Source organism: Thunnus albacares, chromosome 20 (assembly GCF_914725855.1).
Source record: "Thunnus albacares chromosome 20, fThuAlb1.1, whole genome shotgun sequence".
NCBI classification, from domain to species: Eukaryota; Metazoa; Chordata; class Actinopteri; order Scombriformes; family Scombridae; genus Thunnus; species Thunnus albacares.
This window is the reverse complement of record NC_058125.1, coordinates 8,903,528-8,922,024: the sequence shown is the minus strand read 5'-3', so window position 1 is coordinate 8,922,024 and position 18,497 is coordinate 8,903,528. Positions and strand designations below refer to the sequence as shown.

Genomic DNA, 18,497 nt, shown 5'->3' with positions numbered 1-18,497 from the left:
TTGTTAGCAAACAGTTGCTTATTTACACATCTAGCAACATTAGAATTCATTTGGAGTCGGGTTTCTGTACACCTGATGAATGTATGTCCAATATTCCCTCTCCTTTTAGCTCTGGTCTGGTTTTCACCAACTCCAGAGGGAAAACGCTAAATTTTCTAATTTGTTCACTGGCTAGCTGCTAACTTAGCAGTTTATTTGCTATTTGGTGTTGGGTAGGTAGTGTACACTTCGATTTTAGAGCTTTTTTTGCATAAAACAAAAGCTTTTTTGCTATTGTGTCTGAAAAAAATGCTGGTGAGCAGTGAGACGGAACTAAAACAGGCCATGCAGCTGAGGGGAACTGCAGATAGTGGTGATAATTACCTGTGTGTTTGTCACTACCAGCGATGACTTTCACATACTCTTTTGATCCATGACTATATTAATATAATAATGGTCTGCCTCAAAACACGCCTCCTTGATCATTAAACATGCAAGACAGTACTTTAAAATGACTTAATCAGATTGGAAATATAAGAAAAACATGTCAGTAAAAGCTTTGGGTAAAACAAATTCAAGTTAAGTCATAATAAATAGTAACATCATTGCCAGCTGCAGGGTATTACAACAGAAATGACTTGATGGAAAAACTCCCCAAAGAAAAAGCCAGCAACACCTTATGGCACATTCAATTGCCAAATATGCCACAGAAGAGTGTATAATGGTTTCTCAGCTCCTGTGCCAGGTAGGACTTGAGAGGATCAGAGTTTTCTCAACAGAAAGAATGCCTGGTTCCCATCTGCCGCTTGAGTCTCTTAAAAAGCAGAAGCTGGTGACAGTAACTGCTAGAGACTGCAGGATGATGTGAGGGAGGATGAGGGGGTGAAAGAGAGAGGAAGAGAAACAGGGGTCAAAGAGACATGGAAATTGAAAGAGGGAAAGCAGAAAGAAGCAGAGACTAATCAGCAGTAGCTTTGCGAGAAGGAGCTGACGCTGAGGGTTGGCTCTCTGTTTTACACCGGCACTGCTTTGCAGCCAATGATTAACATATCAACAGCAGGTAGAAGGCAGGAAACTCTCAAAAATGTAAATTTGTCTCAACTTACACACACTTGTAGCACAATTCTTAAATAAAGGCTTCAAGTTTTCATCTAAAATCTCCTACAGTAAAACCTCAGGCTGTCATGTAGATCCATTACATCATGAGACAACTCAAAATAATTTTTATTACTGCAGAAATGGTTGTGTGAGGGTCAAAAATACCGTGCATGGTCAATACAACACTATATCTGGCATTCAATTACCTTGAACGACTTGAGGCTATTATGAGGCATGTTTGTTTGCCTCCATATTATTCAGCGCTAAATCAAATAGAGAAAATGTGAATTTCCCTACAAGATGTGAACAGTATTTACAAGTGAGTGCATGTCCTCAACATAGGTTAACAGCCCTGCGTGGAATATAAAGGTCATGTGAACTTGCCTTTTATATTATTATTTTGTCTGCTTTATATTGTATGCTTTGTCTCTGTCACTGTTTTTTGTTCCTGTGTTGTATTTGCTCTGTTTTTTTTTTAAGTTTTATCTCCCATTATCTTGCTCAATCAAAACAAGAATAGCCTTGTCATTCATGACAAATAAGCCTGTGCTGACACAGCACTTGTGAATATTAATCACAATGATAAAAGAGTAAAAGCAAGTACATTCATGCATGCTATTTTTACTTTCCGGTGTAAAATAAATCAGTAGGACGTGGTGGATTCTTCTGTATGAAACTAATTCTCTCTTTTCTCTTGCCCCTCTTTTTCCCACTGGGTATTGAAATTAAAGTAGTTGAAATTAAATTGTTTTAAAATATTTTTTTCAATAATTGTTTTGTTCTGGGAACAGTTTCACTTAACATTTTGTTCTTTCTCTCAGCACTAAGTACCTTCCTATGAAGTAGAGTAATTGAGGCCAAAGTGCACATTATTGTCTAATGACCTGTGATTAAGATAATAATGTAACTTTGAAATCTGGGATGTACCACTCACTCATCAGTCATATGGGAGGCTGCAAGAGATACACTGGTGTTCTAAAATAAAGACTATATCATTGCAGAAGTCCATGTAACCTTCTGACCGACTGCTCTGCCAACAGCTACAAACCCACTTCCAAAACATCCATCATGAACACTGAAAAGGCAGAACTCCAACACACTGTTGTAAGAAAACATTAAACTCATAATTATGAGTTTTATATAATTCAGGTCAAATCTTTTTTAAGTCTTTATGAGCACTACCATTTTTTTTTTTACTATTTTTTTAGTCTAATATGAATATCAAATCAAAAGTGAGCACATATAGAAACAACATCCTGTTTATCGACTGAAGACATTATCACCCTCAAACTAGAGATGGTAAGACAATTCTTAGCCCAAATGGAGAAAAGATAAGAGTGGAGGACTGGTTGACCACATAAGAACATTGTAGTCTGATGAGTCATAGGATAATAATGTTCTGAACACCCCACTTTCCAGTCAGAATTATGTATTCCCCTCATGGTAACAAAAACATGATAACATTTTTTTGTGGTTATAGGTTTAGGCACTCACACCATTTTGTTTGAGGTTAGGGAACCTAAATCTTGGTTAAATTATCAAAAAAGTCAAAAAATGACCTGAAGAATGAGACTGAAACCATGATCTTCTTTCCAAACATTAAAACGGCTGTAATCAATTACATTGATAATGGATCACATTACTACTTGTATGTAAAAGAGGTTGCTTGTAAGGATGAATCCACAGAGAATTATTACCCAACTCTGCAGTTCCCCTCAGCTGTACAGAGCTTTAAAGCATCTTTATTTTTCACAACCTGCAGCATTAGCATTATCACAGTTAATCAGACTGTAAATGCACTGTGCTAACCAAGCTAGCAGCTAATTCTAGGGTCAGCTCCACCCTCTTGTCCAAATATGGTCACTTCTGGCTCCAAAAATCAAAGATGGCAATGGTCAAATCACTAAATTCAAGGCTTCAAAATGGCAGTCAGACATTGTCAGTCAGTCTCGTCTAGTCTAGTCAAGGATTTAAACCAGCAAGTTTCCTCTCCCACAGCCTCACCTTTAGATTAACTGCTACAAATAGGCTTGCCAACCCATGGTTGCAAGCAGACCTCTATCATCTATCAGCATTGGCTGTCATGTTATAGTGTCATCAAAAGGCTAAAGTTTAAGCTCTGTTTGGTAGATGGTCTGAAGTCTCAGAATTTGTGGTATAAAATGATGTGGTTAATTAGAAAGCTTTCTTTTGCTCCTGTTGTGTTGTTACTTTCCCAACATTTAACACAACTTTTGTAGGGGTGAAAGGGATAGAACAGTCCTATAAACAATTAAGTCTGGAGTTTGAGCTGCTGTGTGACATACTTATGCCAAAGCAATGGTTTGGGGGTATCAAAAACTGACTTTCATATCCCATATACTTTCATAATATGTAAAGAGAGAGAGTGAGGGGTTGAGAAGCAGGACGGGAGACAAACAGAGCAGCTCAGCTGACTCTCATATGAAGCTGCTTTGTGTTAGCTGTATGGTGACAGGAAGGTCACTGTCACAATAAGTGTCTAGTCAAGTATGGCCTTGCCTGGAGACATGAATAGGCCTCCTCAGCAACCATCCATCTCTCCCACCATCCCTCCTTCCTGCCGTCCCTCTACGCAGCCAGCAAACCCATGCTGTGTGCGCCAATACAACAGCTTCCTCTGTTGGCTGGCCTTGTATGAAAAGTTAATGGTAATTGCCCACAGATGCCACATTAGGGTAAGACAGTGGGGGGAGAGAGAATCGGCACTGAAAAGAATATTTAGAGGGGGAAAAATGGAGGTCATAATTGTGGTTTCAAGGAAACAGAGAGGAGTTATTCAGGATATTCATAGAGAAGTCTAGAGTCCCTCTGGAGAACTCTGGCTGGGGGACAGCATTGTCATCGAGCGGACATTGAAAAAGAGATTGGAGACCAGTATACACCACATAATGGGCAGATTAAAATTCCTTTTTGACAAGCAGTTTGCTATTCGTCCAGCTTTTTTGTTACCTTTTCAAGTTCAAGATGTTTTTTTCCAACATGTCAAATTGGAGAAACAAAATTTCTGCAATGTTCAAAAGCATGTTATTGCTTATTTTAAGTGGAAAATTCCTGTCTTTACCAAACACATGCATCAAATGGTATGTGCTCCAAGATGAGCAGGAACCTCTATCACAAAGCAGATTCAACTCTCTTTGGGTCACCTGCTTTACTGGGTGTAACATTAGTGATCCTGGATAACCTGTATCACAAAGGTGGTTAGCAACTGGCCTAATTAAATCTGGGTTTTCCAATCCAGTTACAAGCACGTTCACGTTCTTGGGCTCTATTTTGGAACCAGAAAACTTGAGTTAAACCTAAAGATACTGTAGCTAGCTAATCATCTAATCTTGTTTTGTGTTACAAGCCCCTGATAGGTTCAACTTTTTTGTACATCAGCTCAAAAGTGGCACTGAATGTTGTGTCTGTCAGAGTCTTACCTGCTTTTGGTCTCATGTGTAAGGTGTCCATGGTGATAACAAGGTTCAAAAGGCTCTGTGCAATTCTCTTGACAGTTGGACCAATGCACGGACTGTGATTACAATCACTCATAAGATGTTCTGCACCTCTAAAAGTAACTGTACGACTGCACATCACCCCTATCATACCCTTATTTCAATGATCCACTCATAACCTCTCAGAGACCCATTTGCCCATACTTCCACTGTGCAGTGAGTGATCCTGCAGTCACAGTTTAACCCTTGACAATCCCTCTAATGTGCAATACTTTTGTTAAATTCATGGACTCACAATCCCTACAGCTGTCCTATTTCTATCTCTAAGCTGAAAATTAAACCAGCAACACAGTAGTGAGTGGATGACTTCAACACAGTAAAGATTAAAATCACACTGCGTGAGGAAAAGAGGATTAGTATAGCTGCAAATGTATATTTAATATAAATGAGTACTATGTGAAGATTTCTAAAAATCACCCCGCTGATCACTGAAATACTGTCATGATTTATTTTGTTCTGTGAAGTAAAAATAGCATTCATGTATAAACTTGCTTTGTGTTTCTTGGTAGAAACTGTGACTGATCTGAGTGCTCTGACAGCACAGGTTTATCCATCAAGGTATTTGATAAGTCCATTCTGGTTTTGGTTTTTATCATGATGACGTGTGTGAAATTGAAAAAAATACCAAAGCGTGAGTAAGCACGTCAGAGAGACAGAATCAAAACCACTGAAAGAGACATACATGTACTAAGAGAGAGAGAGAGAGAGACAGAGAGATGGAGAGAGAGGATTAAAGAAATCCCTGCCCAGATCACTGGGGATCAACTCAGATCTTGATCATTTTGTCTTTCAGGGGACTGACAGTAAAACAAACTGAGACGGCCTCAGTTGCTCCTGTCATCACCTGTCAGTGAGCTCAGTCAGAAACACATGTGACTCACAGTCTGACACTGCTAATCTTTGATGTACATGTCCAAAGAGACAAGTACCAAGAGACTATAGGCAAGAGATCCTGTTAAAAAAAAATGTGGATCATAAACAGAATAATTATGAAAGAGCATGAGGATTAAACAGACCACTATTTCATTCCCAGAACGTCACCAATTGGTTTTGCATGTAACATCTCACAGTCAAATTTAATCAAATAAAAGAAATAATTTCAGAGAGAAAAAAGAAATACAACATGGAAAACCTAGACCATATTTTTAATATTACATTTATTTTTTATGGCACTACAGTGGTATTTAACTACAGAAGGTTATTGTATAGATCTTTGTAACGCCAAATAAAACATTGTCCAATGAAAACATGGTGAACATGGCATCTTCAACGTGTCCAGAAACATGAATTTGACTTTAACAGTTGAATTATCTGCTCTTGTCAGTATATTTCAGGAAAATTCAGGATCCCCAAAGCAAGTAGAAAGTTGTCCATGGTTACTATCTTAGTTTAACATGCTAACATTTACTAAAGTGCACTAAACACAAAGTCCAGCTGAGGCTGACTAGCTAGCAGCTAGCAGGAAAGTTAAGGGGTCACTTAAGTGGATGTCTTGAATGTCTATACCAAATTTCATGGCAATTCATCTAATAATTGTGGAGACATTTCTCTCAAGACTGTAAACCTTATGGTGGCGCTAGATTAAGAGTCATGTTATCAACAGAGTCATTAAGATTCATTTTATGGGCATCATAAATTTTTGTGGTTTGTAGCTGTTGAGAAATTTAAGCCTGAACCGAAGAGGTGGAGCGACTAACAGACAGTTTGACACACTGACAGACAGATTGACATTGCCATCCCTAAAGCCACACCACAAGCAAAACTATTCAGATGAAACAGGAGGGAAGGGATCTTTCCTTGGCTGAACTTGCTTTAAGAGGCCACAAGCCAAAAAAGCTGGGAACCAGTGCTTCAAGCCATTTATCATGAAAAAATGTCAAAAACTTGCTGGCTTCAGCTTATGAAATGTGAGGAGTGTTCTTTTTTGTTTTTCCTTGTTTTATATTTGTGCAAACAGAATATCTTTGAGGTTTAGACTGTTGGTCGGACAAAACAAGAAATTTGGAGACATTCCCTTGGGCTCTGCACAGTTGTGACAGGCATATTACACTGAAATAGGCACCTGAACGCCTCATTTCTGTCACAACATGAATGCACATAACATGACTAAAATGATACCGATGCCTAGCTGCTGCAGTTGAAAATGCATCCTTTAGATATGGGTTATTTCCCTAATAAAAGTAGAAAGAATCAAATATAAGCAGCAACTGAGTTGAGTAAGATATTGAGAGAAGTGTATCTAACAGCACAACGTGGCAGTTGAGTTCACAATAATACACATGCTCTTGTTTCCTGCTTTTGTTAAAGTTACTTTAGTCAAACAGCCATCAAAATTCTGTTACAATGTCTTGACTGTCGTATCCTCAATTAAAGAACTACTTGTGCAGTGACAAGTAGTGGCACAAAACACAAGAAAGATAAACAGTACAGCTTATAGGCACTGGCGAAGACCCACTCATGGGCAAACTGCCATGAAATATGCATTGTGAAAATGCTGGAGGGCTTCTGTAAAACCAAACCAGTTTTCCACCCTGATGCACCCGGTGGAGGTGGAGTATAAACATGAAGGTGCAATTCACTTCTTGAGAGCAGCGGCCCAGAAATAAATCTGCTATTGTCACTGCTGCTTTTCTATCCAACCTGTTCAAACACGCTTCACACGGCGCGCTCAGTGCGCCAGAAGAAAGAGACAAGAGAGAGAAAAAAACACACCTGTGAAATGCCACCATACACACAGACGCCTATCTTATTTACATTTACGCATACGTAGTGATGGTCCGCACCGGATGAAACGTCTTCCAGGATGCTGTCAGCTTCCTGTAGAGTCAGTGTGTGTGTGTGTGTGTGTGTGTGTGTGTGTGTGTGTTTGTGTGTACTTTTTGTATGTGAAATACTTTCAAAGTGTTTTCTCATGATGTGCTGCGAGATTAAAATTAAGATTAGGTTTAGGTTCAGATGAGGGGGTTAAGAATCACGTGAGTTTTTTATTAAGAAATTAATTAGCAACATTTTTGATAATATATTAATCATTTATTATCAAGTATTTTTTCATGCAAAAATACCAAACCAACCTAGTTTCAGCTTCTCAAATGCAAGAATTTGCTGCTTTTCTTTGTTGTAACAGGCTAATTTTGACATTTAAAGACCAAACAAGTAATCAATTTATCAAGAAAATAATCAGCAGATTAATCAATAATGAAAACAATAGTTGCAGCTTTAATTGTGACAACAATTCTGTTCCTAAAAGCACAGGAAACACGTGGAAACTTCTAATTTAGTTGATAAAGGTGGAAAGCCAGCAGTATTGTTTTGCAAAGTTGCATCAGAATATATAAGATTTTACATTTTGCAACAAATAGTCCAATATTTAAACTTTATTTACATTTGCAAATCCAGGGACACTGCAAGACTTGTGTTTTCCCTCCAAAACAGGATGTTAAACCAACAGCTAATATTACATTCTGTCAGTTAGTCCGAGTCAACCTGAAACACACAAGATGTTTCCACCAGCGTGAAATGAAACAAAAAGTAAAGCAAGATTTTGTAAAATTAATGCTTACAATTTTTGAAATGTTCCTTGCTAGAAGAAGCTTGTATTCATTTTTGAGGATTATACATCTCATACATAACCTGCAGTCACCAAAAAAGACAAGTATTCAGGTTGAGATCCCTAAGAGATGTGTGTGTGTGTGTGTGTGTGTGTGTGTGTGTGTGTGTGTGTGTGTGTGTGTGTGTGTGTGTGGCATGACTTAAGTCACTTTCAGGGGCACAAACCAGACTTACGACCAGTAAAAATCGGGGATGGCTTGTGCAATTGGGGACAAAAGCTGTGTCCCCAAATGGTAAAACGCAGTGGTTTTGGGTCAGTGGTTAAGGTTAGGGTTACGTTAAGGTTAGGTTTAGGCAATTAGTGGTTATGGTCTTGGTAAGTCTCCAGGAAATTAATGTAAGTCTTTGTAAATACCCAAAAAATGACTTAAGTAAACCTGTGTGTGTGTGTGTGTGTGTGTTTGTGTGTGTGTGTGTGTAAGAATCAAGATATGAATCTTCACATTTCCTTTTGCCACACTCCATTAACTCAACACTGACTCTCCATGTACAACTTTGCACTGCATGTCACAGGTTCAAACCCTGGCCACTAATCCGGTCTCCCTCAGAAGGAAATCTGACTGGTTGTTCCAGGTGTGTGTGAGTGTGTGTGTGTGTGCTCCTGCCAACTGGCCCAAAAGTCTACTTCCTACCATCTTTCCAAACAGGAAGCCAAAACAAATCCTCGATGACATGGGTCAGTAGTTTAATTGTCTCTTTGGGATTTCTGCGCAGCCAGCAACCGAAACGGTCCCCTTCATCTCAACAGTGCCGGAGACTGCAGCACTTACAAATCGATTTATCATTCTCAAAACCTGTGTGTTTGTGTGTGTGTGTGTGTGTGTGTGTGTGTGTGTGTGTGTGTGTGCCATGGGCTGTATGTGCATGCAACTTTGTCTTGATTTACCTCAGCATTTTAGAGTATAAAAGACAGAGGCCAATGGGCTACAAGGTATTGAATACTTTACCCTCTCTTTCTCTTTCACTCTCTCTGACACTGATACTCACACACGCACATACACGCACACACACACACACACACACACACACACACACACACACACACAATTCAGATAGATGGATCCCTAATGATGAAGTACCCAATGTCTTGGCCTTCCAGACATGGTACAGTAAGGTAACAATTAACCAAGATGAATCACAGGAAGGAGAAAAAGGTAGATTTCACACCTTGTGTGTGTGTGTGTGTGTGTGTGTGTGTGTGAGAGAGAGAGAGAGAGAGAGAGAGAGAGAGAGAGAGAGAGAGAGAGAGAGTCACACACCTGTTTCTCTCACTCCCAGCAGTTTCATCTGACTCCTGACGTGACAACCTGAACAAGAACATTTCAATCTGAAATGCTCGGAAGGCCAGTCCAGATGTGTAAAACTCTCCCAGTAAAATAGTCCATCTGCTTTAACTGATGCTGTCACCCCTGGGTCCCCACCCAGAGACCCCTGCGTGCTGCAGCGCCCTTAAATACCTGCACTGTGAACGAGATGCTGACAGCGCGGGGTGTGCAGCGGCTGTCAGCCGGTGTGAGAAGCGATAATGCTCGGTGTGACAAGCGGTATTTGTTCCGCCTCCGCTTACCTTCAAACTGAGTCCACTTCCTGCAGCCAAATACGGCACCGTCCGCTCCACCGGTGAGATACAATCGCCGGTTACTTCATAAGTTATCCCTGCCAGGTGTTGGTGAGGGCGGTGCTCACAAAGATGCAGAATATCAGCAACAAGAAACCTCCTCTGTTCTCGCTGTATGAAGCGGAGCGGTTACTACGCGCCTGTCAGACTGTAGTATCTCTCCAGGTCCGCCCACACTGCTGCTGCTGCTGCTGCCGCTGCCGCCACCGCTGGATAACAGGACAGCGACCGACCGACCGACCGACTGATCGACCAACTGGATGTCGCTTACCCGGCCGACCCATTGATACAGTCACCACCTCACAGCGCCGCCTACCGGCGATACCGACCAACTACAGCCAACCCGGACCTAGTGGAAATCTGCAAGCTTGTTGTAATTACAAGGTTTTACATAATTAAGTAAGACTATCCCATCTGGTCAAACTGTTATGTAAACTGTTTCCTGTCTTTTTCAGTATTAAATAACCTACTGATTTAACACTAAAAGCTCTTACAGAACAAAAGGTAATTTCTTAGTAATTTTTCTTTTGTATGTTTGGGATGTCAGATTTAGATTTAATTTCATTTAAAAAAAAAATCTTGACAGCAAATTTAACTCTTGTGTGTTTGTTGACATTGGCTTTACTTCCTCATTGTGCGTAGTCTCTATATGTTTAAAAAATAATTGCAAAATCACCCAATTAGCCAATTTTCCTTTAAATATATCAATTAAAGCCAATATGCAGAAAAGTAATGAAGTTGTAACCCTTCCCAAAGGAGAGTTGAGTCGAGGGCAGCTAGACTTTTTGGTTGTAGATACTTGAAAACATTTCACCTCTTATCCAAGAGGCTTCTTCAGTTCCAGCTGACTGGTTGGGAGTTCCAGGTATTTAACCTCTGTGGGGTCGCCATCAAGGTCATTGATACCACTTGGTTCATTAGTTCTCCTGGCTGTTGTAACGACAGTCGTTAGAGTCATTAAAGTCACCTGAGGCCAAGTGTAAAAGACAGTTGTTGGACACATGAGGCCAAATCTGAATGGTTAAGTCTCCTGGGAAGGGATGAAAGGACAGCATAGTAGGTGAGCAGTAGACCTCCTCCTCTGTTGAGAAATAGTGTCTCTACTTTGACGTAGATAGCTTCTTTAGATAGATTAGATAGATAGATTCTTTCAAACCATCTGTCCTCCCTATTCAAAATATGTGTGTTGTTGTGCTCGATGAGTATCCTTTATCTTTCAGGTATAGGTAAATTACTGAGTCTTGACCTGAGGAGTTTGCCCTCCTGTGTCGAGAATCTTCACAGACATCTTGGAACTCTTCCTTTACACCAATAAAAAATATTAAATGTTTTACATCTTATATAGGCTATGCATGAACAACTATGTATGCCATTTGAAAGGAAGAAGTCATTTACAGCCTAAGAAATGTACAGTATGTTAGTAGGTTAGTTTGGTCAAATTCTTTGTTAGACCCCCAATAATAGAAATCGAAACTGACTAAATTGGGATTTTGAATGAGTGGCGCTGCATAAACAGCATTGTCAACACCAATCACATATATAGAGTATATGAACACTCATTGCATTTTACCATGTTTTACAGCTCTGGTCTCTGAGACCTCAGACAGAAGTAAGGAAACACGCCATCACTTCAGCATTATATTTATGAACAGTTCTTATGAAATCATCACGTATCAAAGTGATAAAACAATGTTTACTATGTGTTTGAGCCACTGAAGAGGATTCCAAACAGAACATTCGGCCTGTGGTAAAGCTTAATCTTCAACTCAACAGAGCTGAGTTATAGCATGTTTTACAGATGTTACACATCTTGAAAAAAATGCCTGAAAACCTCAGGAATGGTAATGTCATCATAAACTGTCCAAACTGTCTTGAATGAAGAAAGACTTTGTGCACAAGAAGCACCAGAGAGGAACACTGTTCACCTGCTGTTGATTTATTTCACCTATCCCGTTATTCTCGGTCAATCACAGGGCTAACAGACAAACATGTTTACGCTGATGAGTAATTCGAGTCAAATTTAATTAGAAATATCTATACGTTTTGCCCCATGTTTATTTTGCAACTCAGACATTAGTGATGTGGAAAAGATGATCAGTGCAGGTGAGTGTTTGGTACTTTCCAGTTTCTTGACACATCAACAGAAGAAACTGTCAGTATGAGGTGTTTGAATCCTACTTCTTTAACTGAAAGACACTCTTCTTATATATCACTATTTTATTGCTGTTGTCAGGTCTCATTTCAACCATTTTATGTCCAATTCAAGCATTATTGTTTTGGTCTGATTGATTGATAGTTTGATCTCTTGGTGTGTCTCTGCACAGATGTCGCAGTGGTGGTTTATTCCCCCTTGAATGGTTTCCCCTGCAGGGTCGGTGTCCTGTTCCTACAACCCCCTGGATCTTCTTACTCGCCCAACATACACCTCCAACAACAAGCTTTGATGGGTTCATCTAACCCACATCTGTCATCACCGCCACTGCTTATCGCAACACTCAGTCACTGCCACAATGTGGTCATCACATGTGAAAAGATACAGTGCAAAGGATACAGCCTCAAAGGTTCATTTCTGTGGTTATAGATTATCTTCTATACAAGCCTGGCCAGGTGCTTCTGGGTGTGGCAGGGATGAATTCTCACTGTTGGTGCGGTGGTGAACGCCTGAATGAAAATAAAGGATGTAATGCCTGCCTCGTGGCAATAGAGATAATAAAATACAGGCAGCGTATGTGTGGCTTCCTGATTTCCCTTGAGGAAATAACAAAAAAGCTCTTCAGTGCGTTTGTTCACAAATTATTGCGTGCAAAGTGTGCGCATGTGTTTTGTGTGATTGCAAATTGTGTCGCAGCCTTTCAAACGCACATCCTACTCTCTTTGTTCTCACTTTGCATTTATGTTCTAAGGTTTTACTACAAAACATGTTTTGGCATTTAGTTTATCTCTCAAACCCACAAGTGCAAGAAAATACAAAATATAGTTGCTGAGCTTTTGTCATGTGACACTGAATTATCTCTTTTCAAAAAACATCTGGTTTTGTACACTGGTCACTGCAGTGAAACAGATGTGTGAGTGCACATATGTAAAAGAGATACTGTCTGTTTTTGATGCTTTGATTTTTTTTTCATCTACAGTCATAAAAGGAGCATCACTTAAAATCTTGCTGCTTCTGGAGGGTTGGACTTTGAAATTTTCTTTGAAATGCACATGATGCAGAAATTTGCATAGTGTACAGGAAAGAAAAGAGCAAGTTTGGGAAAGCTGTAGTCTCAGTGGGATATTTTCCCTAATAGCATCATGGGAGCATTGGTTTTTATGGCATAGTACCTTACTACCATTGGGCACTGGAGAATCTTACACAGACATGTGAGCTGGACCTGCAGGATGAGTAAAGGTACGAACTGAGTGAGTAAGGGCTGACTGGTATGGGATGGTATTGACAGGTATTAACAACAACTTTTAACTTCATTGTACTGGGTTTGGCTTGAGTTTGGTGGGTAGTCAAGTGCGCTGGTCTCCACAGGGTGCTATCAAAGCCTTTAGAGCAACACTGTGCCCTTTAATTATGTGTAATTAACACATTAATTACATGAGTCAGACCTGAAGAATCTGCAAACTGCATATTAGGCAAGAGAGCTTTTTTTTTTTTACACACGTTTTGGTCTCATCTTGTCAGTGATATTGGGGACTGTACAAAAATTATTGGGGGTGGGGGGTCATGTGCCATATGGGAGATTAACAATCATGTCTTTATGTCAGGGCTTCATTTTTATAGTTCATAGTAGGGCCAATATGCCAGTTTTGAGAAACTCTATCTCTATAGTTAGCAGGGGTTGGACATTATCTCTTTAAAGAGTGTGCCATTTTTTCACTAGTCAACAGTCACTTTTACTGAACTATGTAAAGTTAAATGTATCATATACACCTACAATATAATGCATGTTGAGGACAACTAAACTTGTTCTGTTGGGTGGAGTCAGAATATGATGGAGCTGAAGCCTCTCAGCAACCACAGAGCTGCTGTCTGCACCTCATTTGCTTATTCAGTGACAGTGCTGATCAATGTTCATTTAGTAGCTCTTGGTTGAAATATAAAGAGCAGTTGGAGGGGACGGATAACAGGAAGCACTATTTGTTGCATTTAGAATCATTTTGACAATTGCTAATTCCACTCCTAATGTGAGATCTAGGCTATGTAAAAAATATTGTTCCAGTAACATAATAAACTTGAGATTAGCTTTGAGTTGAGAAATAATGGAAGTTACACATAAGGTTCATTCCCCCTACACAACACAATAATTTTTGTACAGGGCCTTAGTGGTGAACCCATCATAATATAACTCAAGAACAAAGAATACACAGCTGGTGTAAACTCACAGTTTAAATATCACCCATAGGAAGTGATCACAAGAATAATCAGAAACTCAGGCGTTTATTTTCATTTTAGAGAATACCCATGGCAGCTTAAAGTTAATTCATGAAAGAAACTTTCATTTTTCATTCCTATTCCTCTGTGATGATCCAGGTATTCAGTGGTTTGCAGACTATTCGGGAGCAACTAACCTCAAGTTACTGAAGAAACATCACCTGAACAAATGCACTGACCACCAATTTAGTTTCTTTCAAGCACGCAAACATTTTTAAATACATTGACACTGATTATTTTATTATTTTTTGGAAAGGCAATAAGGAGGAGTTGCTTGCTTTTGAATATTTCACTCAGCGTGAGCATCATATCTCTGGAAGGAAGTGTTTAAACAAGCAGATATAGAAAATGCATCGTTACAAAAAAGTGTGAAAACGTTTTCTCTAACTTTAAGCATTTCTAAACCACTAGGCATTGAATCTGAGTATTACAGGTATTACATCGTCTTAAAGTCTCCCTGACAAAAAGCACAACTTACAGCAAATCTCTGAGTGTGTAAGTTATGTGTATGTAAGTAGTTGTGTAAATAGGTGTGTGTGGGCTTTGTGTTTTCTAAGAATTACACAGAGACTATGTTTCCGCCTGCTGTTGCACGGTTGCTCGGTTACATGCAGTACCGCATCACTTTAAAGCCAACCTCATCCTGCTGAAGGCCAGGGCAGGAAGTAGCACTGGCAAGCATTCTGACAAATGGGCCTATGCTTGGGAGGCACTGGACCTGAGTTGTTTTGCATGTGAGTTACCAATAAAGACAGGAGGAAGAAACATATGCCAGAATCACTGTAGTTTAGGATTCATTTGTTTTCATTTATTTTCAATTTCAGTATTTTTGGCAGGATTTTCTTTGGCAGAACTACAGCAAAAGCATGACAAAACTCCTCTCTGACTGTTCTATGTGTAAATCTTTGTATGCGTATACATGCCTGTTTATCCACAGACATGCTGGCAATACAATGAAGCCTTGTTTCTAAATTCTCTTTTACAGCAACACTCTTTGCCCATTGCTGAATAAGAGACTCATTACGTGCAGGACATACAGAGAACTGCTTTCCTTAAAAAGACAAAAGTCAATTAATGCAGAAAACAAGCTTTGAGGATAATCAGTGTGGGCAGGAAACAGGGGATTTACAAGGTGTGTTCACGCTTTAGGAAGCTTTTATAGATTTCAATGAGGCATTAATTACCCTTCTCAACCTGCTATCTTTAATTCTTACTGTCATCATAGCAAAATATGACTTTACATTGTTTGGAGTTTTAAAAAATAAATATTGGTTTTGAGTATTTGAGAGGATTTCACATAAGAATTGAGAAAAATCAGGAACTTAATGTAATCCAGTCATAATTGGTTGGTTACATTTAAAGGATCATACCAATGTTTTCACATGTTGTAGCTCATTTTCTTCACTTAACAAAACAAACTGTTGTGTTTTAAAAATATTTTTCCACTATTTCTATTTTATGAAAATCCTCAGATTAGCAGGATTCAATTATTTGTTCATGGTAATGTGGTGCACACTTTGAAAAATGGAACCAATTACCACATGATGACAATGGACCTTATATAGGAAACTAGATTATCACTGTGATGGATGGCATGACATTTTTATGAAAAATCCTCAGCACACAGGTCATACAACACAAAGTGCATCAGATATAAAGGAAATCAACAACATATGTCAACGCAAATCTGTTCAGACATTTAGTCGGTGACATTACTTTAAAATTCAAAAATGTGACATATACTTACTTTCTGCGAATAATCTTCATGCCAACACTTGCAGTGTTTTTACAGAAGGTTGATACTGTTGTGAGGTCCAGTGAAGTTTTTCTTAGATACTAAATTTAAAATCAAACAAACAAACACTTGTGATACAATGTGAATGAAGTGGAAGGAGAAGATAAAGGGAGACATGAGATTGAATGAAACTGACCAACAACACCAGAATGTGTCGAGGAGATGGATATTATGAGAGACGGAGGAGAACATGATGGATTTACACTCCATTAAATATGTACAACAAGGAAATGCGTAACACCAATAACTTTAAGTTCCAACTGAAACAAGGCACACAGACTTGTTCCCGGAGGAGCAGTCATTTGAAAATAAAGTGATTTTGAAGTAAAATAGAAACTGGAGGTGGCTGCTGAGAAAGAAAAGCATACAGGTTAATATAATTGACAAAATGATTATCCAATAGTTTATATACCATTTAAACCTTTGAATTGTTAACATAGGTAACTCAACAAGCTCCAGTGGCGCAATCGGTCAGCGCGCGGTACTTATAAGACAGTAACCTGCAGAGTGATGCCGAGGTTGTGAGTTCGAGCCTCACCTGGAGCAGCAGAGTTTTAATGTGGTGTTGGAGGAAAAGAAGTCACTGATCGACTGATCACAAGACTCGACCAACACAAGTCACTCATAGTCAAGATATTAAAGGAAAGCTGAGTTCTGACTGCAGCTGTTATCCCTTATCTAATGTTAACATTAGGTAAGTGTCACAGCCTTGCTAATCAAAACAATCAAAGCCACAGCAACACCCAGATCTATAGCCATGTCCACAGTTTATAGTCTGCAGCTTGTTTCACTGCCTAACATGCATCCATCCAGACTGTAACCTGAAGAGGTTTTGAGTCTGAGCAGCACATCAAGCTGCACAGTTTTATCTGCTCAGGTGTAAGTGAGATAAAATGTCACTGAAGTATTACTCAAACAAATCTTTTGTGACCCGTTTGTTGAAAGAAAACCTTTATTTATGTTAAAAAATGACTAAACTCTTCAGTTTAGGTGTAATGAGGTTTAAAAAGCACTTCAACAATGCCTTGACAGGATATTCTAGATGTATAATTCTGTTTTGCAAACTTTTTTAGACTGACAATAAGTTGATCATTGAAGATCATGGTTCACCCACACAGCTGTTTTCACTTGTTGCCTAATCAGGCCTCTTCTCAGGACTTTGTTGAGCTTGATGAACATCTTCTGACTCTCCTTATTGTGTTCATTCAGTTATTTGGTGGTACAACTCACATCTTTGAGGTTTGTTTTCAATGTATGGAGTCCCGTAACCTCAGTAGACTCCCAGGACACTTCCACCCAACTCCAACCTGAGAGAAGAGAAATCAGCTTCTAGAGACACAGCACTGGGATTTAGGAAACCATGTGATCTTGTATCAGGCAACACAGAGTTAAAGTAGCCTTCAAATTTAAATTGTAGCTAAGCTAATGACCTTGCAACACCCTCCTTGTTTCCTGCTTTTGTTTATCAACCTTTGTTGATAGGGATGATGGGTATTTCTGTGTCAATGTAAGAATTCATTTAAATCTTTGTAACTTTATTTAAAAAATTTAAATTATGAGCCACTTATTGAGAATAGTAGATATATTAGTAATTTAAAGCAAATGTCTTCTTCTTTTTACTTTGATTTGTTGTAATCAGTCAGAGTTTCGGTTAAATAAGTGGTAATGTTTCTTCTTGTTAACCTGGTTAATAAATATGCCTTTGGTCATGTATTTTGTGGTGATTTATTGAGTAGAGAGTTGCAACATCAGTGATGAACAAATGAGGAATTTGTTCCTAAAACACTCCTTTTTTGTGGTAATTGCCATTTATTCAGGATTCATCCAGATGTTGCAATGATTTTTCATTAATAGTTTGAAAAGGTTTCAGAAATAGGCTGTATAGTGGTTTTGTTGCAGTTGCATCAGATTGAAGTTTAATGTAATACAAATAATCTGAGTTTTGTGTACATATCCTACTAGTAGAAACAGTATTCACTCATCATTTTACCTCATAGCTCCATCTTGTGGAGTAATATAGGAAGTGTAATTAAGAAGAAATTCTCCAGGATTTTCATGTAAACACATCCCTGCTCAGCAACACTGAAACCGGATCAGCACTAACTGAATATGGCTGTCAAGAGTTCAGCAGAAGCTGTAATGATTAGGTGGCATAATGTAGGATGGATCAGGCTTGAATCTACTTTAGTGAAAAAATAAACACAACTTCAAATCAAGCCTAACTGGCAGTTCTTGTTAATATAATAGTATAATAATATAAACAGCTGTTAGGTGAATTTATTTTTAAGTTTGTCTAAATTATTAAAGATCAGTTAAGTTGACTCACCGTATTTTACATTACAACTAGCCTAGTGAACAAATTGACACTAACTTAGTTACCTTAAATTTTAAGGCAGTCTTGCCAATCATATTCTTATGTTGAAACAGATTAAGTAATTAGTATTCATATTTTCTACAGTG

General features: G+C 38.8%; 1 protein-coding gene and 1 non-coding gene across 5 annotated transcripts in view; one reads left to right on the top strand and one right to left on the bottom strand.

Annotated features, from left to right (window-relative positions):
* The window catches only part of rhbdf1b (rhomboid 5 homolog 1b (Drosophila)), a 39,081-nt gene extending 28,890 nt beyond the window's left edge, over positions 1 to 10,191 (bottom strand). For 3 of the 4 annotated variants that reach the window (XM_044338353.1, XM_044338356.1, XM_044338354.1), the window contains exon 1: positions 9,769 to 10,191. The gene's annotated coding sequence lies outside the window, so the exon portion shown is untranslated. The remainder of the gene's footprint in view (positions 1 to 9,768) is intronic. The other variant, XM_044338355.1, reaches the window with a different exon arrangement.
* Positions 10,192 to 16,489: 6,298 nt separating this feature from the next.
* On the top strand, positions 16,490 to 16,583 carry trnai-uau. Its single transcript has 2 exons — positions 16,490 to 16,527; positions 16,548 to 16,583. It is a non-coding gene; the product is annotated as a tRNA-Ile (tRNA).
* The last annotated feature ends 1,914 nt before the right edge of the window (positions 16,584 to 18,497 follow it).